Here is a 21,663-nt window from a genome sequence, read left to right on the forward strand (position 1 = left end):
GGAGGAGGTGCTCTAGTGCTCCAGGCGCCGGAGCTGAAAACTCTCTACTAGCTATGGTGAAGGCCATGGGGAGCAGGAGGTTTCCCCTGCAGCCCATGGAGTCCATAAGGATGCAGAAATCCACCCACAGCCCATGTCAGAGGAGCAGGTGGATGCCTGGAGAGAGCTGTGATCCAGTTTGGAGTCTCATCGAAAGAGTTAAAGCTACAGAGGCCTTGCAAGGGAGAAAAAGGCCTTGCTCCTGAGATGGAAGCAGCATGGCCTCGGCTCAGGAGAGTCTGCACCTTATGGACAAGAGGACTCACATTGCAGCAGAATTCAGGCGGGATGTTGCTCGTGAGATTGGACCCACGCCAAAGAAGTTCCCAGAGGACTGTCTCTTGTGGGAGGGACCCCATGGCTAAGTAGAGAACCCCTCTCCCTGGTTGGACTGACCAGAACACCCCTACCCTGCCCCCTGTCTGTGTTGCTGGTTTAGAAAGAGGGAAGGGGGGTGAGCGCAGAGACTGCTTCTTAAGAGGGTGGGGGGTTGTCACTGTTGAGCCGCTAACAGAGAAGAAAACCCGGATTCTCAGCGTGGCATAGAAAAGAGAGCTTTATTATTTTGATTCCAACTTATATAGACTTTTCAGAGGTCACCCAGATTGGTCAGTCAGAAACCTCCCCCTAGGCCTGATTGGCCAGGCCTGAACTGTCCAAATCTCGAGACACTGTTTTAATAACATCCAAACTTTATCTTTGTTTATAAAACACAGGAGAAAGTTCTCATGGGAAAGACCTGTGCTAGCCACAGGGGGTGAGAGCAGAAAAACTGTCTGGAGAGAGAGAGAAACAAGTAGAGATAAAGAGTATTTGTAGTAGAAGAATTGTGGTAATGAATAGATTTATAGATCTGCTTTGTGGACTGAGAAAATACCCACACCCTGCCTCCCTACTCGGGCTTGCTGGTTAAAAAGAGGAAAGGGGGTGAATAAAATGGGTTCGTAAGAGGGAGGGGGGTGAGTGAACAAAATAGTGTATGAAAAGTTTATTTTTGCCTTGCATTTATCCTCCAACTCTGTTAGGTAATTAAATCACTTTTTTGCAACTTTAAGTTGGAGCCTGTTTGCCCTCTTTACGTGCATCCTCCTGGCAATGTACTATCTCATTTGACTCACAAGATTTATGTGTTTTTTTCTGTAGCAAGAGAGAGATAGAGTGTCAGCGTTTAGTCAGGGTCAAACCCTGACACGGGCACGTGGTAGATAGCTCTCCAAAGACACGCACACCGTCAGTCTCGTATAGCTCGGTATATATCTGGTTACATTGTTACACATTCATGGAATTTCTCAATCCGCTTATACATATGTATAACCTATCCCTGCTTCATATTATAATGAGTTCAAAAGTCATTTTTATATCCTTGTGCCTGTGTAGTTCCGTTTGGTAGGGGGCTCTGGGGGTCTTTTCTGAAAAAGGACAGGAGATCTTTCTGTTTTATGCGTGTGTTCTGATTCTCTGTCCAAAAGCCAAAACAACATATTTGATTTTTTGCCAGTGTGGAGGTTCCATGAGTGTCATAGTCCTTTTTTGGCAAACACAGTGAATGTTAAGTAAACAATATTCTGTTTATTAAGTTATCAATCCTTTCTATCAAGTAGTCTCTACAAGTTATTTTTTAACTTCTGATTCCCTTGTATCAGTCAGGCTTGGTGCTGTGACCACTTCCCTGGGGAGACTGTTCCAGTGCCCAACAACCCTCTGGATGAAGAACCTTTTCTGAAGATCTAACCTAAATACCCCCAACACAGATTCATGCTGCTCCCTTGGGTTCTGTTACTGGTCACTAGAGAGAAAAGATTGGTGCTTCTTCTTCTCTATGCTTTCTTCTTGGAGAGAAAATGAACTATAGCCCTAAGGGGAAAAAAATATAAAGAAAACACCATGGTTCTTGTGGCTTGTTACTAAGTATCCCACAGTGAAAAACAGTCGTGATTTTATGTTAAAATAACTATTAAGCTCAGTGGCAGGACAACAGATTGAATCGCACAGCCTCTCTGGTGCTGGTTGTCAGGGGAAGTGGCTGTAAATGTGCTCTTTGGTCCTGGAAATGTTGGGATATTTGGATGGATGGAGTAGGAGTCACAGAAGGATGGCATTGCCTACCTATACACTTGTCATTCCTGAGCAGGCACAATTACTGTGTTTATGTGGGTATCATGCTGGAGAACTATTTTGGTGTGTGTTGGTTTTGCACGGCCTGGTTCTTGGTAGTGAGGGGGTGTCTTGGGGTGATGTTTTGATAATCCTGTATTCCCTATCGTTTGCTTGTATGCCCAGAAATGTGGTCCTGTAGCTTTAATTGCGTTCAGCAGCTAGAAGCTCTGCTGGCTTGGGTTGTTTTGAAACTCTCCCCCAGGTTTCTCTGCTGGGGAGTGAGGGGGAGGAAGGGACATTCTTTCACTTAGCTGCTGCCACTGCTGTTGCTGCTAACTTTTCCCTGGGATTGTTTCTTTGTTGTCTCCTTTTTGGACTTTTTATCCTGGACTTTCTTTCTCACCTGAGAACCCAAGGAGCCCCAGGTGAACGGTAGACAAGAATCCTCCAGGGAGCCACCAGAGCAACTCTGCCTGCCCTCCCCAGGGACTCCCGGAGAGGGGAAGCTACACCTGAGGAGAAGGACACTAAAGTTTATCAGCTGTTTACTCAGGTTTAATAATTCCTTTTCCCTTTTCCCCTTGCCCCGTGCCTTGCAGGGCACTCTGCATGTTTTGTTAAATAAATAGTTTTTTTCACTTTCATCCAAGAAATTCTGTTGTGATGGGGGAGGGGGTGCCAGAAGCCCTTTGCTTTGGGGGAGGCATTTGTTCGGAGCGCTTTCCACCTAGAAAATTTGTCTCTAATCCATAACAGGGGGCCACAAAGGTGGCTTCTGTGAGAAGCTGCCAAAAGCTTCCACTATGTGTGGCAAAGCCAATCCCTGATGGCTCTGAGGATGGACGTGCTGCTGGACAAGGCTTGGCCAATTAGAGATGGTGGTAATAATGCCTCTGTGATAACACATTTAAGAAGAAATCAAAACAAAGTTTGGGCGCAGTTGTAATTTTCCAGCCAGAGAAGAGTAGGAGGTGAGAATACATGAGGAAAACAACATGCAGACACCAAGGTCAGTGAAGAAGGAGGGGGAGGAGGTGCTCCAGGCACCAGAGCTGAGATTCCTCTGCAGCCTGTGGTGAGGAGCATGGTGAAGCAGGCTGTCCCCCTGCAGCCCATGGAGGATCCACGGTAGATGCAGAGATCCACCTGCAGCCTGTGGGGGAGGAGCCCACACCAGAGCTGGTGGACACCTAGAGGAGGCTGTGATCCTGTGGGAGACCTGTGGAAGGAGGGGCCCTGCTCCCAGGCTGGAACAGCCTGTTGTTGGAGGACTGCACCCCATGGAAGAGTGACCTGTGCTGCAGAAGTTTTGGGAGGACTGTTTGCCTGTAGGATGGACTCAAATTGCAGCAGGTCGCAGGGAGCTGCTGCTCATGAGATGGATCCATGTCAGAGAAGTTTGGGGAGAACTGTCTTCCGTGGGAGGGACCCCACGGTGCAGCAGGGTAACAGCTCCTCTCCCTGAGCAGCGAGAGAAACCACAGACCAAGAAAACCCCCACTCCCTGTGATAATGGTGGAAAGGAGGGAGGGTAAGGGGGGAGAAAGGTAGTTTTTTAAGGGCTTATTTTACTTCTCTTTATCCTGCTCTGACTTTGTTAACAATAAATTTACTTCGTATCTCCATGTCAAGCCTGTTTTTGACCTTGATGGTAATTGATGAGTGTTTTCTCCCTGTCCTTATCTCAACCCATGAACCCTTTGTTAAAATTTTCTCTTCTCTGTCCAGTTGCAGAGGGGAGCGAGCAAGAGGCTTTTGTGGGTGCCTAGCATCCAGCCAGCATCAAACCATGATATGGTGGCATAAGACAGGAGAGGAAGAAAAGGGAAGAGGCTGAAAAGCAGTGCTTAATTCAGCTTCACAAAGCTCTTTCAGAAAAGTGCTCCTCTGTGAAGAGCCAAACTGTTTCAGCAGCTGAGATGCTGATAAAAGCCTTGGAAAGGCTGTGGTGGAAGTTCTGCTCTTCCCCACGTTGCCATGGGCCAAGGCTCAGTTATCCTTTATGCACCTCATGTTTTCATATGTTGGTGGGGGATTATTTTGAGGGTATTGCGAGGTGGGACAGAAGAAAAGAGTGTGAACAGCTGAAAGCCAGTCAAGTTTGGCCTTTGAGACCTTCCAGGGGCCAAGTGGAGACAGGTTAATCATTGAATCACAAAATATGCTGAATTGGAAGGGACCCACAGGGATCATTGTCTGACTCCTGGCCCTGCACAGAACCATCCCCAAGGGTCACACCATGTGCCTGAGAGCATTGTCCAAATGCTTCTTGAACTCTGTCAGGTTGGTGCTGTGACCACTTCCCTAGGGAGCCTGTTCCACTGCCCAACCACCCTCTGGGTGGTTGAGCCAACTCCTTGGGGATGAGGCTACTGCCATTATTTTCAATGTCCATTGCTCAAAACCTAGGAATGCTGATGGGAACTGATCAGATCAGATCCCAGACAGACCTGCCAGCAGCTTCAAGGTGCACAGCAGGGTGCAGTTAAGTCAAGCCCACCTCCTGAGCTGGTCTTTTCAGCCACAGACTTGGGAGACCAAGAAGAAGATGGGATCCTTCACTTAATCCCAGCCACCTCCTCTGGAGCATAGAGCTGTCTTGGAGTGATGTTATGATAATCCTGTATTCCCCATCATTAGCTTATATGCTCAGAAATGTGGTCCTGTGGCTTTAACTGCACTCAGCAGCAGAGAGAAGCATGGGTTGTTTTGAAAACTTTTTCCCCAAGCCTCGCTGCAGGGGAGCGAGGAGGAGGAGAAGGAGGACTCTCCAGAGACTGTGGCTGCGACAGCTGTCGAAGTTGCTAGCTCTGTTCCTGTGGTTTGGTTTTTTTCACCATTTTTTCGTTTGGACCCCTTTTTTTCCAATTTGCTTTATCTCCCGGAAAACCTAAGGAGCCCCAGAGGACGGCAGAGCTCCAGGGAGCTACTGGAGAAACTCCGCCCAGCCCCCCGGGGGGGGGCCCGGAGAGGAGAAACTAAGTCTGAGGAAAAGGACGCTAAAGTTTGCCAGCTGTTTAATCAGGTTTAATAACTCCTTTTCCCTTGTTTTCCCCTTCCCCTGTGCCTTGCAGGGCACTCTGAGTGGTTTTGTTAAATAGTTTTTTCTTCACTTCCATCTAAGAAATTCTGTTGTGGGTGAGGGAGGGGGTGTCAGAGCCCTTGGCTCTCGAAGGAGGCATTTGTTCAGAGTGCTCCCCACCTAGAGAATTTTATCATTAATCCGGGACAATATTCTGGCAGCTCCATGGACACCTGCCAGTGCCATGTGAGGCACATCTGATTCCTTTAAACAGGGCTAACAACTCTGCATGGGATGGCTCTGGGCAATGCTGAAGGGATTTGTGTGTGTTTCTGCACCTCCCCCAGAGCTGCTGGTGTGAATCAAGTTGTGATTGACCCTCATTTGACTTCTGGGTGATGCAGTTCTGTTTTTCTTGACCACAAGCTGTTAAAACTGGAAACTGCTCAGCTCCTGTCACCCATGCAGCTGAGATAATAAAGCCTGTTACTATTATTATAATTTTCCTCTTTTTCTGAAAACTTTTGCCGACTGCTGGAACTTGTTCAAGGAGGAGGGTGAGGCCAGTGAGATTCCCTGTAAGAGGTGGGATATATATGTTTTGCCAAGGACCCTTCTTGCCCTTTGCCTTGGGAAGGGGAATGTCTGACGATGGGTAGGAGCTAGCAGAAGGCAAGGCAAGCTTCTCCATTGGAAATCCTTGTACCCACCTGCTTCTAATCCAGAGCATTGCATCGAGTAGGCAGCACAGGATCATTTAGTTGCAATACATCTGTGAGCTTTCAAGATCACTGTGCTCCTCCCCAATCCTGTTATTAAAAGGCCAGGAAACATGGAGATGATGCTCAAACATCTATAGTATCCAGTGAGATGAGGCTCCTCTCTTTGCAGTCTTCTCCTCTACCTCCCCTGTAAGCATCAGGCACTGCTGAACAACAGATGGAGGGTTATATTATGAGGCAAAAACCACAGCAGGATAGCCCCAGCAAAGTGTTTTAATTTCTTAACAAACTCCTTGGACACTAGAAACTGTAAAATAACAAACATACAGATAAACAAACAAAAACTCACTAACCCGTAGCACCCTGGAGGGCTCTGTTTCAGAATGCTGAATAAAAGCTTAAGTTGCACATGCATGTTAATTGTAACACAAGGCATGTGCTGTGGAAAAGTGTGCTTTCCTCCAATCTGGTTCTAGACAGAAGCATCCAAACAGAAGCCCCTTTCCCTATCACCACTGAACTGCTTGGTGTATGTGAGGGAACCCCTGAATGACAAGGCCTCCATCTGCTCTGGAACAGAGTTGCAACTGGCTGCAAATGTTGTCCATATGCTTTCTTTTTTGCTATTCAACTTAGCTGCCTAATGTTAGATAACTATCCTCAAATGAAGCATCTCCTCATAATAACCTTTCCCAAAATAAAGGAGAAGGCCTTATAACATGGCTCCGGCCTGTCACTTAGGCTAAGTAGAAGGGAACTATGGGAGAATGATTCAGCTGGAATAGAGGGACATGAGAACCTGAGAGATTACTGCATGAGAACCTGAGAGACTGCTGTGTGACATTCGCATGTCCACCTCGTGGTATTTGGTGGTTGGTTGACTTGGGCTTGTTGTGCCTTAAAACTATGTAAACTGATAACCAGTTAACTGCTTAAAAAGACTGGGTTTTTTCCAATAAACAGTCCTCCTTTGCACCTGCCTGGGGTCTCTGCGTCGCTCATTAGCACCACAGCCGGCAAACGAATGCAAAAGGCTGTGCTCTGAATGACAGCCAGCTGGTGGTCTCTTCCTACCTCCTACCATTTTGTACTTATTCAGACTAGCCAAGTTTGTCCCTCTCAAAATTTTCAATTAATATGGCCTTCTGGCTTTGTAGCTAAAGAAACATAAATATTGGGTCATCCAATGTTAAATGTGGTAGAGTGAAGCAGTTGATCTGAAATATCAAAAAACTTTGATCCCTTATGTACCTTGTGAATAACCTATGACCAGGTATAGACCTGAAGCATATTCAAACAGTGTCCACAAAGCTCCAGGAATTACAAATAATTTAGTGATGGGAAAAAGAGATGAATTCTCAGGAAGAAAAATGTTTTTCACTTTCAACATGCATGTTCATCAACCCTAATTAATAATAATGTCTCTGAGCCTTGTTTTGTTAATGTCTGAGATCTAAGAAGAGATCTATTGGTCCATCCATCCATCTATCCATCCCTCCTGCTGTGGCCTCTGTTGTGAGGAATGTTGGTCACACATAAATGTTTTGTCGGATTGAGTCTTTCACTGATGTTGTTTTTTTTTAATTAGTATTTTCAACATAAGAAATTCACTGTCATGAGCTATACTATCAGCTAACCATCGAGACAAGGATTCATATTACTTTTCTTTAAAGAATAGCTTCCCATTCTCTCAAACACAAGCTGAATTTTCTCATGTTGAGGTTCTAACACATCAGGAAAAAAAACTTTAAAATTAACACTTTTACCAATTTTAATATTTTGGCCTGTAGTCTGATTGAATAATTTTTTATTTACAACAGGACTACAGCAGCATCAAACTGCTTGTAGTAGAGATTAGAAATGAAATGGGAACATCTTGATTGCAGAGAGGTTTTACAAAACACTATCTCAAACAAACCCTGGGTAGTGGACCTAAAACTCATTGATGGCAATATTTTAATAATAGAGTAGGCAATAATTTTTGGAGGAAAAAATTTTCCCATTCTCTTTTATATTTTCTGGGACAGTGATAAATTCTTCTTTGCATTTGGTTACTTTCTAAAATCTAATTTTTGATGTCCAGTGATGTGATGATCATCTCAGTAACTCTTTTTTCTGTATCAGCATAAACCATTGGGCAAATGCTTGCTCCAGAGGCTATTAAGCTCATTTGTCATGCCCCTGGCAGGGTCCTGTCTGTATTTCAGGGGACAGGAAGTGGATGGGAGAGAACTAGTTCAGGATAGTGGGTGGCAGTGTGGAACATTTGTCTGTGAATGCAGGACCTCAGCTCAGCTCAGCTTATAAATTATCCCCTGAGCCTTTGTCGGGGTTTGACTCTTACTAAATGCTGACACTCCAGCTCTCTCCTGCTGCAGATGTGCAGGAGAGGGGGAAGAAAAAAAAAACAAACTGTAAAAACACACACCAATCTCGTGAGTTAAGTGAGATAGGACACTGGTAGGAGGACACACGGAAGAAAGGGCAGATAGGCTCTAAACTTAAAGTTGCAAAGTGATTTAATTATTTAACTGAGTCGAGGGATAAATGAGAGGCAAAAATAAACTTTTCATACACTATTTTGTTCACTCACCCCCCTCTCTTTTACGAACTCATTTTTTTATTCACCCCCTTTCTTTTTTCTAACCAACAGTTCGGGTAGGGAGGCAGGGTGTGGGGTATTTTCTCAGTCTACAGAGCAGGTCTATAAATCTGTTTATCACCACAATTCTTCTACTACAAATACTCTTTACGTATCTCTCTCTCTCTCCAGACAGTTTCTCTGCTCTCACCCCCTCCCTCTTAAGAAGCCGTTTCTCCGCTCACCCCCCCTCCCTCTTTCTAAACTAACAGCACGGGCAGGGGGCAGGGTGAGGGGTTTCTTTCCTCTGGTCAGTCCATCAGGGAGAGGGGTCCTCTACTTAGCCACGGGGTCCCTCCCACAAGAGACAGTCCTCTGGGAACTTCTTTGGCGTGGGTCCAATCTCACGAGCAACATCCCGCCCGAATTCTGCTGCAACATGAGTCCTCTTGTCCATAAGGTGCAGACTCTCCCGAGCCGAGGCCAGGCTGCTTCCATGCCAGGAGCAAGGCCTTTGTGGAAAGCTGGCTTCTAGAGAAGGGACACGCAGATGTAGATAGATTGCTTCTTAACAAGCCGCTTCTTAACAATAGCCATATTCAGCCAACTATTAATTAGATACCTTCGTCCAATCAGCGATCTAAGGTCACCATGACTTTCTACAACATGGAGGTTGTAGGAGCCGTCGAGAATGCGTTAATTGGTAGCAAGAATGCTGAAATCAGGCATTATAGGTAAACATAGATACATGTTAAGGCAAGTAGCCAAACTTAGGGCGTGGAAGTATATAACCAATAATATTGTACGATTACAGAATATGCATGATTTAGTTAACTACACTATAAAACTGTATACTGTAAATCAATAAACTGAAGCTTGTAGTAAATCCATATTGGATTGTCAAGCCTCCGTTTCTCAGCCTAATGGTAACCCCGACGTCCAAGGGGTCATCTGGGAGGCGATGTAACCACGACTGAGAAGGCACCTGGCTCCGATCACCCCGGAGGGTCGAAGCAGTGGGGCGCACGCACAGGACGACCATACAGACGGGATCTGGACACTGCCGGACTTGTGAGGTGAAGATCTCGCACCAGAGAGGAAAAGTGGCCGAAAACCTCGGAGGGTGAAAAGTGAGTGCGCAGTTCCGTGAATCGGAATGGAGAGGCAAGACACTTCTGACCTGTTATTATGCTTTTTAGAAAAGCGGGGGATTAAGATTAAGGACATAAAGAGTGATTTAATGGCGTTGACAGCATGGGGGTTGGCTAAAGGTTGTTTTATTGACCCTAATACCATTTTTGACCGTGATGAATGGCAGAAAGTAGGAGATAAGGTGAGAGACGCTATGTGTGATGATGAGAAACTGGGGAAAAAGCTTGGCAAACCATGGAGTAAAGTCCTAGCTTGCTTACAACATCCTGCAGAGCTGGAACTGGCAAGGGTGGCACAGAAAATTGCGGTTACAGAGAGCAGAAAGAAACTTGAGAGTTGCCGTGCTGCTTTTAACATGCAAGCAGCCACGGCGCAGCAGCCGGGGAAGCCCCCCCCGCCAGGAGGGAGGGGGAAGTGTAGCTCTCCCTCGCTGCCAGCGCCGGCGGGGGAAGGGCGCGCCGCGCCGCTGCCGGGAGCCGAGAATACAAAGTTACTCGATTGGATGAAAAACCTATTCCTGTCTCAATGTATCATAGAGCTTAGCAACTTTACAACGAAAAACATCTTAGCTGCTTTGTGTGAGAGAGTCAGCGTTGAATTTTTGCCAGAACAACTGGGTGCGGTGCTGGAGAGAGCTCAAATATCGCGGGAAAGAAGCCAAAGTAGCCAGAAATCACCCCGGTGTTATCGATGTGGCAGTAAAAAACTGTTTTTAACATGCAAAAAACTCCGTCAGCCGCGGCCCCCCCCCCCCACCAGGGGCAGGGAGAATCGTAGCCCTCTATCGCTCCATTGCCACACAAACAAACCGCGGAAAAAGAACAACAGTTTCTGCCAGATCAGAGCCACCACCTGCAAAGCCGAAACGCACCGTAATAGCAGAGAGAGCTCGGAGCGGCCGCGCCGCCCAGGAACAGCCTCAGCGTGCACCATGCAAACTCTGCAACCCGAGAGCGAAACGGAAGTTACTCCAACCTCGGTTTCCTGTCAACTGAAGCAGAAGGCGGAAGTCGCAGAAGGCGGTGGGGCTGGCTGTCCACGCCCCTTTCACCGCCTCCTGCTCACTGAAACCATCACCAACACCGAGACTGGGACTGCCCCGCTGCGAATGATGCAAGCAAACACTAGCTGTGCCACAGAAGATTCTTTTCAAAGCTCCAAAAATCAATTCATAACTGTATTTTAAAGTACCCTGTTAATTAGTGCAACTAAGTTATGATTTAAACTTGTTTCCAGCTTTTACTAATGAGAAACCATTGTAACAACTTAATTGTCCTGATGAACCTTAGTTACTAAAACCTTAAAGAAAAGCTAAAATTCCTTGCTAAAGCAATTTGAAAAGTGTTTATCCTAAGTATATTTTAACAAAGTTAATTTTTGAACTATTTCCTCAAAGCATCATTTATCATTATGTGTATAATATCTTAGCTTTTAAACCAACTCAGTGTTTTAAACAAATTCAGTAAACCCTTTTTAAAATAAAGTGAATATTAACTAAACAAAATATAAAGCTAGAGCCATTACCCTTAAATCCTTATATCAAAACATCAAATGATTTACAAAAATTATTAAATGCAATTAACTGTGTAAAACTCACCCTAAGCTTTACCCCATGTAAGTTATTTGCAGAAACATCCAAAACTACGTCACAAAGTAACTACCACACTAAATTTAAAGAAATATTTTTATTTATAAGTGTTGTTTGGGACAGTGTTTATGTGTGTGTGAGTGTGTCTGTGTGTGTGGGTGTGACAGTGCTGTGACAAACATACTATAAATGTTGTTTGGCTTCTAAAGCATTTTTAAATTTGTGGACCAGGCCTATAAGTGAAACTATACTGGATAATTTGGGCTACCTGTTGAGTGCCATTAAAATTAAGCCCAAGTAATACCTTGATAAGCTTACCTAAGACAAAAGCTAAGCAGAGTCAAGAGAATAAAAGCACCACAAATTATATTAAATTTTAAATTTTGTTAAGTTCAAACACTATTAAAGTTAAATGAATTTAGATTTTATTACAAGTATATTATGTTGTCTGTTATTTGACATTTCATTAAGCTTAAATTCAATTAACACCAAGTTCAACTGTTACTCAATATTTGTTGTTTTAAGTTCCATTAATTTTAAATCCTATTAAGTTTAAATTCAATTATAGTTAAGCCTCTTAAGTGTTGCTTAAGATAGTGTTTGTGTGTATGTGTGAATATTGCAGGCCTGCTGAAAGTGTTGTTTGCTTTTGAGTGTTTTAATGTGTAGATGAAACCTGTAACTGCTGAAAGTGTGATTTTTGATTTTGAGAGTTTTGATGTGTGAATGAAACCTAAGAGCAAAGTTCTACTGAATAGTTAAGTTTCCTGTTAAATGTCTTTGGTTAAGTATAAATTCTGTTAAAATTAAGTATTATTAGATGTAAATTTTAATAAGTTTTAAATTCTGTTAAGGTTAAAATTCTGTTAAGTTTTAAATTCTGTTAGAGTTAAGTTGTTAAGGTGATATCAACTTTGAATTCCATTATAGTTAAGTCCTATTTGTTAGTTTTAAATCAAATTTATTAAGATCAAGCTTTATTCATTTTCAGTGATATTAATTTTAAGTTTTAAAATTGTCAGTTTATATTATTGTTCACAAAAACTTGCAGTTTCATCTTCCTTAGTTAAAGTCAAATGATAAAGTCCACTGTTTTCAAATATTTCACCTCACCTTATATAATTATCTACCAAAGTAGTAACATGATAAAACACTCTCCTTATTGGTATTAATCAAAGCTTGTTTATAAGATGCTCTAAGAAAACCCTCCCAGTTAAGGCCTGGGGCACTGGCCAAGCCTTAGTCCTGACTGGTTGGGAAATATGCCACCAAACCCAGGTGTTTCTGCACCAAAAATGTAATCGAGTCACCTTGACTCGCTGATTTGGACTTGTGAAAGCTGAACCCTCTTCCAGGTAAACTTGGAATCCTTGCCCAGGAAAGGTTCTCCAAGCCCTGCCTGTGGAATGAGGTTTCCCAGCAATTGCAGTCCCTGGGAGATAGCAGAGTAGTTAAATAATTGAGGTTGTATTTTCTTAAATAAGCTTATTGTTTCATTCCATGTATTGTTACACCTTTGTGTCATTTTCATCTTCTTATAGAAAGAAACATGTCTTGCCAAAAACAAAACGGGGGGAGTATAACCCCTCAAGCAATTAGACAATGCAATATTTATGCTAAAATTTTATGTATAGAAAAATGTAATTTTGCTTTTAGAACAGTTATTGTTACTGTACTGATGATTCTAGATGTGTTGTTAAGGTCATTATGTGAATTCATCAACCTTAGCTTGCCTAATCTCTGTTGTTGTAGCATAGATTCCAGTGCAGCACAAAACAAATTTGTGAGTCACTCTAGCCAATTTGACAGGGCAAAACATAATTTGTCTCTCTCTTTCGTCACCATACAATCCCTTTTCTACCCTTCAAAACAGAGCTGCAATAGATTTTCTCTTATTAGCTCAAAGCATGGCTGTGATGAATTTAAAGGCATGTATTGCTTTAACCTCAGCAATCATGGTGAGTCCATACATAAACAGCTGCAATAGCTTAAAAACCATATTACAAAGATAACTGTGCAAGACAACAACGGCCTATTTGGGATTCCTTGAGGTAATTAAAGTATAACAAGATGCCTTTGCTATATCATGCAAATAGGATTAGTGGCTCTACTTATTTTTGTTGGCATAGCTGTTATTCTACCTTGTGCTTTGCAATGTTTGAAAAAATCATTGTCACAGACAGTGAATCAGCTTTGGCTTGCACAAACGCGTAAAGAAAACAGGGGAATTGTGGAAAGCTGGCTTCTAGAGAAGGGACATGCAGATGTAGATAGATTGCTTCTTAACAAGCCGCTTCTTAACAATAGCCATATTCAGCCAACTATTAATTAGATACCTTCGTCCAATCAGCGATCTAAGGTCACCATGACTTTCTACAACATGGAGGTTGTAGGAGCCGTCGAGAATGCGTTAATTGGTAGCAAGAATGCTGAAATCAGGCATTATAGGTAAACATAGATACATGTTAAGGCAAGTAGCCAAACTTAGGGCGTGGAAGTATATAACCAATAATATTGTACGATTACAGAATATGCATGATTTAGTTAACTACACTATAAAACTGTATACTGTAAATCAATAAACTGAAGCTTGTAGTAAATCCATATTGGATTGTCAAGCCTCCGTTTCTCAGCAGGCCTTTCTCTCCCTTGCAAGGCCTTTGTAGCTTTAACTCTTTAGATGAGACTCCAAACTGGATCACAGCTTCTTCCAGGCATCCACCTGCTCCTTTGGCATGGGCTGTGGGTAGATTTCTGCATTCTTATAGACTCCATGGGCTGCAGGGGGACCACCTGCTCCCCCCCATGGTCTTCACCATGGCTAGCAGAGGGTTTTCAGCTCCGGCGCCTGGAGCACCTCCTCCCCCACCTTCTCCACTGACCTTGATGTCTCCATGCTGTTTTCCCTTCACATATTTTTACCTCCACCTCCTCCTCCTCCTCTAATTACAAAGAAGTGCATGCCTACCTTGTTTTGATTTCTTATTAAATATGTTTTCACAGAGGTGTAACTAGCACCTCTAATTGGCCTACACTTGGCCGGCAGCATGTCTATCACTTTCAGAGCTATCAGAGATTGGTTCTGCTGGACTTGATGTAAAAACTTACAGAACTTTCACTCAGGACACACAGGAGCCATTTTTGTGCCACTCCCCACCCCTCGGACACTTCCTCAGGCCTACTACAACAGCTTCTGAGGGATTTAAATTTCTCTTAGATGTTAAAAATACCTTGCTGATGTTTTGGGCCAATCAAAACCACCAGAGCCTTGTAGATAAACAAGGTGATATCAGCTGGAAAAGGCGAACACTTGCTGATGATTGTAGGCTAATCCTTCAGGACACTAACTGCCAGAAAACCAAGGAAGCACTATGTTTAGAACAACTTGTTTCACTTTGTGAAGGAAAAAACACTGCACTGGATTTAGTTTTGTTTGCAGAGCTTTACCCCCTCCTCCTATGTCCTGTCTCAGATTTGTAAAGGATTTACCTTTATTATTGTTTTTGGGGGTTTTTTTGTTTTTTTTTTAGTTGTTTTATGTTTTCCTGCTATGCCTCTGTAAAGTTGTGTGAAAATGCAACTTAACTTTCATTTTCATGAATGTATGCATAAATAGGTATGTGGGTTCTATACCACTAGGTATTTAAAGGATTGGGTTTAACCAGCTTCTTTCCAGCTGAATTTTTGTGAAAGGTGATGCTTTGCAAAGATTTTTTTTTTCATTCTTTCAAGTCAATTTGGAAACTGGAAAAAAGTCCTAAACACACTGCCCTACCATTGAAAATTTACAGCTGAACCAAATCATGACCCCACTGCTAAGGATTTAATTTACTGGCATTTTTCCATTATGCCTCTAGAAGAGAAGACTTCTTAACTTCCTTGACCTGAGATCTGCTTCCCCAAGTCTGACATCCAAAGGTACATATCACTAGTGTGTAAAACCTGGCAGGATCACTGTCAAGGGCAGGTGCCCAAACAGGCTCACATGGGGCTGGGATTTCACAACAGTCACAAGGAACACAACCTTCCTGTTAGGATTTGCACCAGAGCAGGAGAGGGACTGGTGGTCTATGTTGTGTGGCCTCCCAGTCCAAATCAAACTCTACAAGATGAGGTGGAAAGCTAAACAGTGCAATATAAATCCCACAAAAGCTTTGAAAACCTCAAACGGCATACAGCTGAGTGCACTGAAAAACCTAGAGTCCCATCCTCCATGGATGGTCTTGATGAAGCTTTGGGTTGGTGAAGTAGGATGACTGAGATGAGTTCCCAAATAAGGCCACCTCTTGGCAGCAAAACCCTTGGCTGCCATTGGCACAATTGCTACTCGTTTGAGTGCTTTGTGGGAGTGAAATTCATCTGTGCTCCAAGTCCCAGAACCAAGTCTTTGCACCACAAACATCCTACTGTAATTGTAAGGCTCATATATGCTCTTCAGAGTGGTTATTAGTTTCCCAGTAATTTATACCTCTTCATAAATTATTATAATGTTGCTTATTATTTGAGGTGCATCATTGCATAAGAATGGCAATCCTGGACTAGGATTTCCTTGTGCTAAGTTTTATATTAGCATAAAGTAGGAAAGATGGCTCCTGGGGAGTAATTCCAATTGTGTACTTTCTGAGGAAAGTAAAAATGACATTTAAAATCAGGGGGAAAATGTGTTGGTGGGCAAATAATGTGCATATTAGAGGTATGCATAAGGTTGAGAACCAGAAGTTGCAGAGTGCTTCATATCCTTAGCACATGAAACTCTGCTTTTTCAGGGTTTAGTTTTATTTGTTTTCTCTTGCTTCTCCCAAAAGATAGGTGACTCATCAGTGTTTAACTGCGCTTATCCACTGATTTTTTTCTTTTGTCTATTTGCTTAACTTTTCTGGTGGCTCATGTGAGCTTAAGTGTTACTGAGAAGTCAGCTCCTACTGTCCTTCCGTGTTTTTGTTTTTGGTTTTAATATGACAAATGTATGCCTCCTCTGGAAATGGTATCCATACTGCAGAGTAATTATTTAGTGAATGCTGAGGCGTGAACACACAAGCAGACCTCCCCCCGCTGCGTGGGGAGAGCTGCTAGTGAGCCTGAAGACGCAGGGAAGTCCCGCAGCAGCCGCGGGCTGTGAAACTATCCAGACGGGGTCTTGGTAGATGGTGACAGTTCGAGAAAGGCAGCTCTTCCATTCCAGGTTCCAAGCGGTTTATTGGGATAATAATAAGGGGGGGAACTGGGGAGCGGGGCAGGGGAGAGGAGAGTCGGGGAAGGATGTTAGCTCCATAGAGCCTGGAATCCAAGAGACCCGGTTCTGCGTCCCGCTGGGCTTTTATTCGTGGTGTTAGGAGGCGGTCCTGGCTCACATCAGCCAGTCAGGAAGGGTCAAGGGGGAGGGATCAGGGGAGAGGACACACGTCACAACAAGTGAATGGTGGATCCAGTTCATGTTGGCAAGGATCAGATTAATCATTATTTATTATGACCCCTCCAACAGTAACCTCATCCTTTGCCTAAGTGCCGTTCTTTATTAAGAAGTAATAGCTATTAAGGCATGGCTGGGCCACTGCTCTTGTTGCACCGGCACAGGGCTCAGGACTTCTGGCAGGAGACAGAGGAAGTCGGTTCAAAGTTAAAAATAGATGCACATGGTCCATGTTCCAGAAATGAAATAGGCAACTTCTCCTGTGAGCTTATTTAGCCTCATCTGAGTGTCCTCCTTTCCCCTGAAGCCTCGCAACAGTTTGCCCTTTTCCAAAGGTTGAATTCAGTGTTGAGGATGAAATAATCTCTCTGGCGCTTTTTTATTTGTCTGCTTGATTTTCTTTTATAACTTAGGTAGATCCCAGTATAACCTAATGCACATGGAGTCCATGCAAGGATAAGATTTTAAGGTCTATTAAAATTGTTGTAGCAGTTTTCAACAGCTGATGAGACTGCAGATGAGCTTAGCTCTGTGGGACTCCAGTTCTACCAAGCAGACCTCAAACCAACCACCTTTCTTGAGGATTTCTGGATTCCTCAAAGAAATACTGTGCCGTTGAGGTGAGGCATGCAGCGCTGCTCACCTCATGCACAAAGTTGTGAAAAGTCCAGCTTCTCTCTCCAAGTCACTAGACTGGGGATTGCAGACGTGAGATACATATATATATATATATATATATATATATATATATATATATATATATATCTTCTTTCCACTTCTGTCACCAAAGATCTGCCTTGAGTAGACAGTACTTTAATTCATAATTATTTTGATTTTCCTAGCAGTACAGGTTCTTTTTAAGAAGGTAAGGCAGTGCTATCAATGGATGTCACCATTGTTTCAGCAAAACCACAATGATTTAAGTACTATGTTGAAACCAATCTCCCCAATCCCTCCACCCACCAAAATCCACCTTAATTACTTTTTAAAATGTTTTCATTGACTGTATGGAAATCTGGGACAAAATCCTTTTGAAGAGAGCAAAGGAAAGAGAAACCTCTTTTGTCTCCATCTAGCTCTTCGATACATGACAGGTAGCAGTAGAAAATTGGAGCAAACCTGCCACACTCTTCGATCTCTGCCAAAGTTGTTGTGGGAGTAACATTGTTTAATTGTTGCAGGAATTTATTGAAGAATAAAAGTACTAGCAAAGACAAAGGGACCAATACAAATTAACTGGTAAACCACTGTCAAATTTTATGTGCTCAGGGATACTGGCAATTTTCCATCTTAAAAAAACAGGGGAGGGAGTTTGGAGGGTAAAAAGTATATAAATGTCAGGAAATTTAATCCACAAACGCCAGAGATTTATGTCCAAAAAGGAGACAGAGGAGTCCTGTAACTTTATTCATGAATAAAGGGAGAGGTCATGGGCATTTCCCATGGGGTCTCTCTCAAATTGATAGAGGACATAGCCTCTTTTATCCTAATTACTTGGCCACAGTTCTCCTCTCTTTTTCCCCATTGGCTGAGATACTCAAGAGGTACCGACTTCCCGGAACGCCTAATTAATATACATTCCCCCCTAATACAGACACCCCCAATACACATTCCCCTTTTCTTCTTCTTCCTGTGTCTCTGTTGTTGTAGTTTATTAACACAGTCTTGGGCAAGTCAAATTAGGGAAATTCCTATGGAAATCCTACCCATTGTTTCTTCTATCTCTTAGTATCCATGTTATCTTACCAGCAGACTCAGGTCTTATCTTTACCAGTCATTTGTTTGTAAAGACACTCCCTTATTCCTTTCAATCCCCCCTATTTTTATTTTCTCAATAATTGTCTTTACCAACTTTAGTTATCATTGACTGGATTGTGTGTTCTTGGGGTTTTTTTTTGGTTTTGTGATCATTTGTAGTGACATGATTTTTTGTCCTTTTGTAGCCATTTCTGGATCAGTATGCATTCTTCTGATCACATGCTGAATGAGCTGCACTGAGCAAGGGATCATGCATGGTAAAAAGATCAGAGCTCCTATAGCACATAAGAGGAAAAAGAGCATTTGTTTCATATACCTTGATTCCTAACTGATTTCTCTGAACTTGTGGTAACAGAAAGAACAACGGTTTAATATACCCTACATAACACATTCCTGACCAGTTTGGAGGCAACTTGCGATAAGCATATTGGCCACAAATCTAATAATGCCCTTTCAAGGCCCAGGTTCTGTTAGCAAAGGGGCTTTTCTAATTTTCATTATCAATTGGTGGGTTAAAATACAACTTTTTACCTGGGCCTAACAGTCCCCTAACAACAGTTGCCTTACCGTAAGAGTCACAATATTTGCATCTTTAAGCTCCTACATGAGGTTTCCACTTACAGTTACATTCCAGATCTGTTTTGTTAGATCTGGACCAGAACCTACTAAAAAGGGTCCTGGTTCCATTCCGATGTTGCCACTTCCAGTGATAGTCACGGACAACATGTGTCTTACTGGTAGAATTATCTCAGGGGCAGGTTAAAAATAAATGGTAAAAAAACCCTTGTCTCGCCCCACTGCTTTACATCTTTCAAAATTTCTTTGGTAATTATGGTAGGAACACCTTACCCAGCTACCATTAATGAGCTTAACATGTGTTTGATTTCTTTTGCCGTGATACTGATTCACCCCAATCGAGCTCAAAGACACTTCAGAGACTAAGTCAGAGAAGTGGGTATTTGCTTTATTCGATGCACCGGGTGTGGGGGAATTCTTTCCACCAAACACACACACCTCAGTGTCGCTGTTGAGCCGCTAGCAGAGTAAAGAAGAACCAGTTCTCAGTGGCAAGAAGGAAAGACCTTTATTGTTTTGATTTCATCATATATATAGAGTTTTCAAAGGTCACCCAGATTGGTCGGCCAGAAGCCTCCTCCTAGGCCTGATTGGCCAGGCCAGCACCGTCCAGATCTTGGGACACTGATTTTAATAACATCCAAACTTTATCTTTATTTATAAAACACAAAAAGAATTCTCATGGGAAAAGCCTGTGCTAGCCACACCTCAGTACCTCCAAAGACACAGTGTTATAGGTAAAATTCATGAATATTCATTACATTCCCCAGGATAGGAGTGGTTATACAAATTACTTCTCATAAGTCATTAATATTATTAGCGATTTCTTGTGCTCAATTTCAAAAGGATTCCTTTTGCCCCCTTTTATCTTGATAAGATTAAGGGAATCCACAAGGCCAGAACTGTTATCAGCCTTCAGCCCTGGACGGGCACCGTGCTGGTGGAAGGGGCAAAAGATCAAAGAAATAAGGATGGTTGAAGTGTAAATAGATTTGGGTTATCTATTTGACCACTCCTTTCTCAATACATTAGACACCTCTTTCTACTACAACATTATACACAACAATATTCCAGAGATTTACTTCTATTATCCTTCTTTAAAGTCAGTATCATACACTGTTTTGTCTTTCTTGGTAAAAAACCACATTTCTTCAGCTACATACCCACATAAGATATACCTATTAGCACACACAGAGAAACAGCATACACCCCAAAATTCAACACACGTTCAAAACATATATTAACACTCAACTAGTTACTTTTTTTTTTGTCCCGCGGGCATCCCTGCATGAAAATATAAATTGGCTCAAATAATTTGTGCGCACGCACACACACACAAACATCACAGCAGCTGCAAGATCCACTGCAGGTATCAGACCTGCTTCTCCCAAAGGCACCAGGGGGCCAACTCACCCCTAGACCACAGAATCCACTGCAGTTTCCCTTGTTACCTCCCTTAGGCATGGATTGTCGAGACCCCTTCTCGACTTTCCCTTACTGCCCTCCTTGGGCATCCATGTCCTTACATTTTTGGGATCGTCATCCCTTGTGCTGGGGCCCCTTCCCAGCTTTACCTTTGCAACCCTCCATGGGTGCCCTGTTTTACCTGTGCTACCCTCCATGGGTGCCCTCCCAGGTTTACTCTTCGAGGATCCCATTGTACTCACCAGTGAGATTTTCTAGAGGTCCTTCCCTGCGGACTCTTCACGGACATCCTTGGTCCCCCGCTTATCTGTCTCCTGGACAGTCTCGGGAACCCAATCAATCGCCCAGTGCCAGCAGCCGCCAAGGGGAGCTGATCACCGAAACTGGGTGAGGCGTGCCTTCAGCTCCGCTTGCTGCCCGCCGCCCCCGGACGGTGGAAGGATCCCGGACCGAGCCCCCATTTTGTCAGGAAAATTAATCCACAAACGCCAGAGGTTTATGTCCAAAAACGAGACAGAGGAGTCCTGTGAGAAACGTCCTCTCACTACTTAAATTTTGAAAGAGTTTATTCACTCATTTTCAGAGTACAAACAACGGTAAGAGGCTTAGAATGGCTGTCTGCCGTTACACAAAGCGAAGTGCAGCGCTGGGTGCTTAGCCACTGATGGGGGGTAGCCAAAGGCACGCCTTTGGGCTAGGGGATACAGTTTTTATAACCCCCCCAACCCCTCCTCCTTCAGGTGCTCTGATCTTCTGATGGGTTAGCTGCTTGCCCAGCCCTCCTCTGTCTTAACCATAACACTTAACAATTAGACATAACATATTAACAAATAACCATAACAAAAACCTCATAACCCTTTACGAAAGCCAACTCCATGACTTCATTTTTAACAAATCCCTCCTCTTTCTTTTTGTTACAACATTTGGTTTTCGTAATCATCTGTGATTCTACTGATCTTCCTATGTTCAAAACAGATCCAACCTTCTTGGTCTGGACATTCACCGCCTGATCTTTGAGCATTTGTTCCAACATTTTTGGCCAGCCAATACACTTTACCACGCTCTGTGCATGTAATTAGTCATATATAATCTGATAACATGGCCCACAGGAGTTTGGGTCAGCTCCAAGAGGATGGACTAAGGCCATACAGAGTAGAGGTACCATTAGCCTGAGCTGAGGCACCCTTCCTCCCACCATTCCTGCGGGGTTGCAGCCTGCAGAGGGGATGTCACGAGGCAAGGACAACCTCCACTTCCATGGTGTCCTCTCACCCTCTACTTCTGTCCTCCTGT

This window comes from Lichenostomus cassidix, chromosome W (assembly GCF_008360975.1).
Source record: "Lichenostomus cassidix isolate B80296 chromosome W, HeHo_3.0, whole genome shotgun sequence".
Lineage (NCBI taxonomy): Eukaryota > Metazoa > Chordata > Aves > Passeriformes > Meliphagidae > Lichenostomus > Lichenostomus cassidix.